The sequence below is a fragment of the Bufo bufo genome, unplaced genomic scaffold (genome assembly GCF_905171765.1).
Source record: "Bufo bufo unplaced genomic scaffold, aBufBuf1.1, whole genome shotgun sequence".
Taxonomy (NCBI): Eukaryota; Metazoa; Chordata; class Amphibia; order Anura; family Bufonidae; genus Bufo; species Bufo bufo.
The window spans coordinates 1-7,610 of NW_024400300.1; positions in this window are offsets into that span (position 1 = coordinate 1).

Genomic DNA, 7,610 nt, shown 5'->3' on the forward strand with positions numbered 1-7,610 from the left:
ATCAGCACTGTGGTTGGCATTATTATAGCAGCACTGTGGCTGGAACTATTATATCAGCACTGTGGCTGGCACTTTTATATCAGCAGTATGGCTGGCACTATTATATCAGCACTATGTATGGCACTATTATATCAGCACTATGGCTGGCACTATTATATCAGCACTGTGGCTGGCACTATTATAGCAGTACTGTGTCTGGCACTATTATATCATACTGTGGCTGGCACTATTATATCAGCATTGTGGCTGGCACTATTATATCAGCACTGTGGCTGGCACTATTATATCAGCAGCATGGCTGGCACTATTATATCAGCAGCATGGCTGGCACTATTATATCAGCACTATGGCTGGCACTATTATATCACACTATGATTGACACTATTATATCAGCATTGTGGCTGGCACTATTATATCAGCACTGTGGCTGGCACTATTATAGCATCACTGTGTCTGGCACTATTATATCAGCACTGTGTCTGGCACTATTATATCAGCACTGTGTCTGGCACTATTATATCAGCATTGGGGCTGGCACTATTATATCAGCACTGTGTCTGGCACTATTATATCAGCACTGTGTCTGGCACTATTATATCAGTATTGTGGCTGGCACTATTATATCAGTAGTATGGCTGGCACTATTATATCAGCACTGTGACTGGCACTATTATATCATCACTGTGGCTGGCACTATTATATCAGTATTGTGGCTGGCACTATTATATCAGCAGTATGACTGGCACTATTATATCAGCACTGTGGCTGGCACTATTATATCAGCAGTATGGCTGGCACTATTATATCAGCACTGTGACTGGCACTATTATATCATCACTGTGGCTGGCACTATTATCAGCAGTATGACTGGCACTATTATATCAGCACTGTGGCTGGCACTATTATATCAGCAGTATGGCTGGCACTATTATATCAGCAGTATGGCTGGCACTATTATATCAGCACTGTGGCTGGCACTATTATATCAGCACTGTGGCTGGCACTATTATAGCAGCACTGTGGCTGGCACTATTATATCAGCACTGTGGCTGGCACTATTATATCAGCACTGTGTATGGCACTATTATATCACACTGTGGCTGGCACTATTATATCAGCACTGTGGCTGGCACTATTATATCAGCACTATGGCCGGCACTATTATATCAGCACTGTGGCTGGCACTTTTATATCAGCAGTATGGCTGGCACTATTTTATCAGCACTGTGGCTGGCACTATTATATCAGCACTGTGGCTGGCACTATTATAGCAGCACTATGGCTGGCACTATTATATCAGCAGTATGGCTGGCACTATTATATCACACTGTGGCTGGCACTATTTTATCAGCACTGTGGCTGGCACTATTATATCAGCACTGTGGCTGGCACTATTATATCAGCACTATGGCTGGCACTATTATATAATCTATATTGTCGGTAATATTATATTAGCACTATAATTTGTATTATTCTATGAACACTATCGCTTACTGTATTATATAAGCACTGTGGCTGACATTATATTAGCACTGGTTGGCACTATTATATTATTACACTGCTCAAAAAAATAAAGGGAACACAAAAATAACACATCCTAGATCTGAATTAATTAAATATTCTTCTGAAATACTTTGTTCTTTACATAGTTGAATGTGCTGACAACAAAATCACACAAAAATAGAAAAATGTAAATCAAATTTTTCAACCCATGGAGGTCTGGATTTGGAGTCACACTCAAAATTAAAGTGGAAAAACACACTACAGGCTGATCCAACTTTGATGTAATGTCCTTAAAACAAGTCAAAATGAGGCTCAGTAGTGTGTGTGGCCTCCACGTGCCTGTATGACCTCCCTACAACGCCTGTGCATGCTCCTTATGAGGTGGCGGACGGTCTCCTGAGGGATCTCCTCCTAGACCTGGACTAAAGCATCTGCCAACTCCTGGACAGTCTGTGGTGCAACGTGACGTTGGTGGATAGAGCGAGACGTGATGTCCCAGATGTGCTCAATTGGATTCAGGTCTGGGGAACGGGCGGGCCAGTCCATAGCATCAATGCCTTCGTCTTGCAGGAACTGCTGACACACTCCAGCCACATGAGGTCTAGCATTGTCTTGCATTAGGAGGAACCCAGGGCCAACCGCACCAGCATATGGTCTCACAAGGGGTCTGAGGATCTCATCTCGGTACCTAATGGCAGTCAGGCTACCTCTGGCGAGCACATGGAGGGCTGTGCGGCCCTCCAAAGAAATGCCACCCCACACCATTACTGACCCAATGCCAAACCGGTCATGCTGGAGGATGTTGCAGGCAGCAGAACGTTCTCCACGGCATCTCCAGACTCTGTCACGTCTGTCACATGTGCTCAGTGTGAACCTGCTTTCATCTGTGAAGAGCACAGGGCGCCAGTGGCGAATTTGCCAATCTTGGTGTTCTCTGGCAAATGCCAAACGTCCTGCACGGTGTTGGGCTGTAAGCACAACCCCCACCTGTGGACGTCGGGCCCTCATATCACCCTCATGGAGTCTGTTTCTGACCGTTTGAGCAGACACATGCACATTTGTGGCCTGCTGGAGGTCATTTTGCAGGGCTCTGGCAGTGCTCCTCCTGTTCCTCCTTGCACAAAGGCGGAGGTAGCGGTCCTGCTGCTGGGTTGTTGCCCTCCTACGGCCTCCTCCACGTCTCCTGATGTACTGGCCTGTCTCCTGGTAGCGCCTACATGCTCTGGACACTACGCTGACAGACACAGCAAACCTTCTTGCCACAGCTCACATTGATGTGCCATCCTGGATAAGCTGCACTACCTGAGCCACTTGTGTGGGTTGTAGACTCCGTCTCATGCTACCACTAGAGTGAAAGCACCGCCAGCATTCAAAAGTGACCAAAACATCAACCAGGAAGCATAGGAACTGAGAAGTGGTCTGTGGTCACCACCTGCAGAACCACTCCTTTATTGGGGGTGTCTTGCTAATTGCCTATAATTTCCACCTGTTGTCTATCCCATTTGCACAACAGCATGTGAGATTGATTGTCACTCAGTGTTGCTTCCTAAGTGGACAGTTTGATTTCACAGAAGTGCGATTGACTTGGAGTTACATCGTGTTGTTTAAGTGTTCCCTTTATTTGAGCAGTGTATATGAGCATTGTGGCTGGCTCGATTCTATGGGCACTATGCTTGGCAGTATAACATGGGCACCACGCACCCTATAAGGGCACTATAGCTGTTAGTTTTATGTGGGTATTATTACTGATGCTATTATATCGACATTTTGGCTGACATTATAATAATGCCTCTATAGCTGATGCTACTGTTTGACCTTTGTATAATAGTATTATTTAGGCCTGGTATGATACTGTTGAACACTATAGCTGGCACCATGGCACTGTTATATGATCACTATGGCTGGCACCATGGCACTGTTATATAATCACTATGGCTGGCACCATGGCACTGTTATATGAACACTATGGCTGGCACCATGGCACTGTTATATGATCACTATGGATGGCACCATGGCACTGTTATATGATCACTATAGCTGGCACCGTGGCACTGTTATATGATCACTATAACTGGCACCATGGCACTGTTATAGGATCACTATGGCTGGCACCATGGCACTGTTATATGATCACTATAACTGGCACCATGGTTCTTTTATATGATCACTATAGTTGGCACCATGGCACTGTTATAGGAACACTATAGCTGGCACCATGGCACTGTTATATGAGCACTGTGGTTGGCACCATAGCTCTGTTATATGAACACTATGGCTGGCACCATGGCACTGTTATATGAACACTATGGCTGGCACCATGGCACTGTTATATGATTACTACGGCTGGCACCATGGCACTGTTATATGAGCACTATGGCTGGCACCATGGCACTGTTATATGATCACTATGGCTGGCACCATGGCACTGTTATATGAACACTATGGCTGGCACCATGGCACTGTTATATGATTACTATGGCTGGCACCATGGCACTGTTATATGAGCACTATGGCTGGCACCATGGCACTGTTATATGATCACTATGGCTGGCACCATGGCACTGTTATATGAACACTATGGCTGGCACCATGGCACTGTTATATGATTACTATGGCTGGCACCATGGCACTGTTATATGAGCACTATGGCTGGCACCATGGCACTGTTATATGATCACTATGGTTGACACAATGGCACTGTTATATGATCACTATGGCTGGCACCATGGCACTGTTATATGAGCATTATGGCTGGCACAATGGCACTGTTATATAATCACTATGGCTGGCACCATGGCACTGTTATATGATCCCTATGGCTGGCACCATGGCTCTATTATATGATCACTATGGCTGGCACCATGGCACTGTTATATGATCACTATAGCTGGCACCATGGCACTGTTATATGAACACTATGGCTGGCACCATGGCACTGTTATATAATCACTATGGCTGGCACCATGGCACTGTTATATGATCACTATAGCTGGCACCGTGGCACTGTTATATGATCACTATAACTGGCACCATGGCACTGTTATAGGATCACTATGGCTGGCACCATGGCACTGTTATATGATCACTATAACTGGCACCATGGTTCTTTTATATGATCACTATAGCTGGCACCATGGCACTGTTATAGGAACACTATAGCTTGCACCATGGCACTGTTATATGAGCACTGTGGTTGGCACCATAGCTCTGTTATATGATCACTATAACTGGCACCATGGCACTGTTATATAAGCACTATGGCTGGCACCATGGCACTGTTATATGAACACTATGGCTGGCACCATGGCACTGTTATATGATTACTATGGCTGGCACCATGGCACTGTTATATGAACACTATGGCTGGCACCATGGCACTGTTATATGATTACTATGGCTGGCACCATGGCACTGTTATATGATCACTATGGCTGGCACCATGGCACTGTTATATAATCACTATGGCTGGCACCATGGCACTGTTATATGAACACTATGGCTGGCACCATGGCACTGTTATATGATCACTATGGATGGCACCATGGCACTGTTATATGATCACTATAGCTGGCACCGTGGCACTGTTATATAATCACTATGGCTGGCACCATGGCACTGTTATATTATCACTATGGCTGGCACCATGGCACTGTTATATGATCACTATAGCTGGCACTGTGGCACTGTTATATGATCACTATAACTGGCACCATGGCACTGTTATAGGATCACTATGGCTGGCACCATGGCACTGTTATATGATCACTATAACTGGCACCATGGTTCATTAATATGATCACTATAGCTGGCACCATGGCACTGTTATAGGAACACTATAGCTGGCACCATGGCACTGTTATATGAGCACTGTGGTTGGCACCATAGCTCTGTTATATGAACACTATAGTTAGCACCATAGCTCTGTTATATGAGCACTATGGCTGGCACCATGGCACTGTTATATGAACACTATGGCTGGCACCATGGCACTGTTATATGATTACTATGGCTGGCACCATGGCACTGTTATATGAGCACTATGGCTGGCACAATGGCACTGTTATATAATCACTATGGCTGGCACCATGGCACTGTTATATGATCACTATGGTTGACACAATGGCACTGTTATATGATCACTATGGCTGGCACCATGGCACTGTTATATGAGCATTATGGCTGGCACAATGGCACTGTTATATAATCACTATGGCTGGCACCATGGCACTGTTATATGATCACTATGGCTGGCACCATGGCACTGTTATATGAACACTATGGCTGGCACCATGGCACTGTTATATAATCACTATGGCTGGCACCATGGCACTGTTATATGATCACTATAGCTGGCACCGTGGCACTGTTATATGATCACTATAACTGGCACCATGGCACTGTTATATGATCACTATAACTGGCACCATGGTTCTTTTATATGATCACTATAGCTGGCACCATGGCACTGTTATAGGAACACTATAGCTGGCACCATGGCACTGTTATATGAGCACTGTGGTTGGCACCATAGCTCTGTTATATGATCACTATAACTGGCACCATGGCACTGTTATATAAGCACTATGGCTGGCACCATGGCACTGTTATATGAACACTATGGCTGGCACCATGGCACTGTTATATGATTACTATGGCTGGCACCATGGCACTGTTATATGATTACTATGGCTGGCACAATGGCACTGTTATATAATAACTATGGCTGGCACCATGGCACTGTTATATGATCACTATGGCTGGCACCATGGCACTGTTATATGAGCATTATGGCTGGCACAATGGCACTGTTATATAATCACTATGGCTGGCACCATGGCACTGTTATATGATCCCTATGGCTGGCACCATGGCTCTATTATATGATCACTATGGCTGGCACCATGGCACTGTTATATGATCACTATAGCTGGCACCATGGCACTGTTATATGATCACTATGGCTGGCACCATGGCACTGTTATAGGAACACTATAGCTGGCACCATGGCACTGTTATATGATCACTATGGCTGCCACCATGGCACTGTTATATGATCACTATAGCTGGCACCATAGCTCTGTTATATGAACACTATAGTTAGCACCATAGCTCTGTTATATGATCACTATAACTGGCACCATGGCACTGTTATATGAGCACTATGGCTGGCACCATGGCACTGTTATATGAACACTATGGCTGTCACCATAGCACTGTTATATGAACACTATGGCTGGCACCATGGCACTGTTATATGATTACTATGGCTGGCACCATGGCACTGTTATATGAGCACTATGGCTGGCACAATGGCACTGTTATATAATCACTATGGCTGGCACCATGGCACTGTTATATGATCACTATGGCTGACACAATGGCACTGTTATATGATCACTATGGCTGGCACCATGGCACTGTTATATGAGCATTATGGCTGGCACAATGGCACTGTTATATAATCACTATGGCTGACACCATGGCACTGTTATATGATCCCTATGGCTGGCACCATGGCTCTATTATATGATCACTATGGCTGGCACCATGGCACTGTTATATGATCACTATAGCTGGCACCATGGCACTGTTATATGATCACTATGGCTGCCACCATGGCACTGTTATATGATCACTATGGCTGGCACCATAGCTCTGTTATATGAACACTATTGCTGGCACCATAGCTCTGTTATGTGAACACTATGGCTGGTACAATGGCACTGTTATATGAGCACTATAGCTGGCACAATGGCACTGTTATATGAGCACTATGGCTGGCACCATCGCACTGTTATATGAGCACTGTGGTTGGCACCATGGTACTGTTATGTGAACACTATGGCTGGCACCATAGCTCTGTTATGTGAACACTATGGCTGGCACCATGGCACTGTTATATGAGCACTGTGGTTGGCACCATGGCAGTGTTATATGATCACTATGGCTGGCACCATGGCACTGTTATGTGAACACTATGGCTGGCACCATGGCACTGTTATGTGAACACTATGGCTGGCACCATTGCAGTGTTGGCCTCTATTATGGCTAATGCTCGGTCTCTGTATGGCAGTATTATTTATGCCCGGTATGGCAGTGCTGTTTTG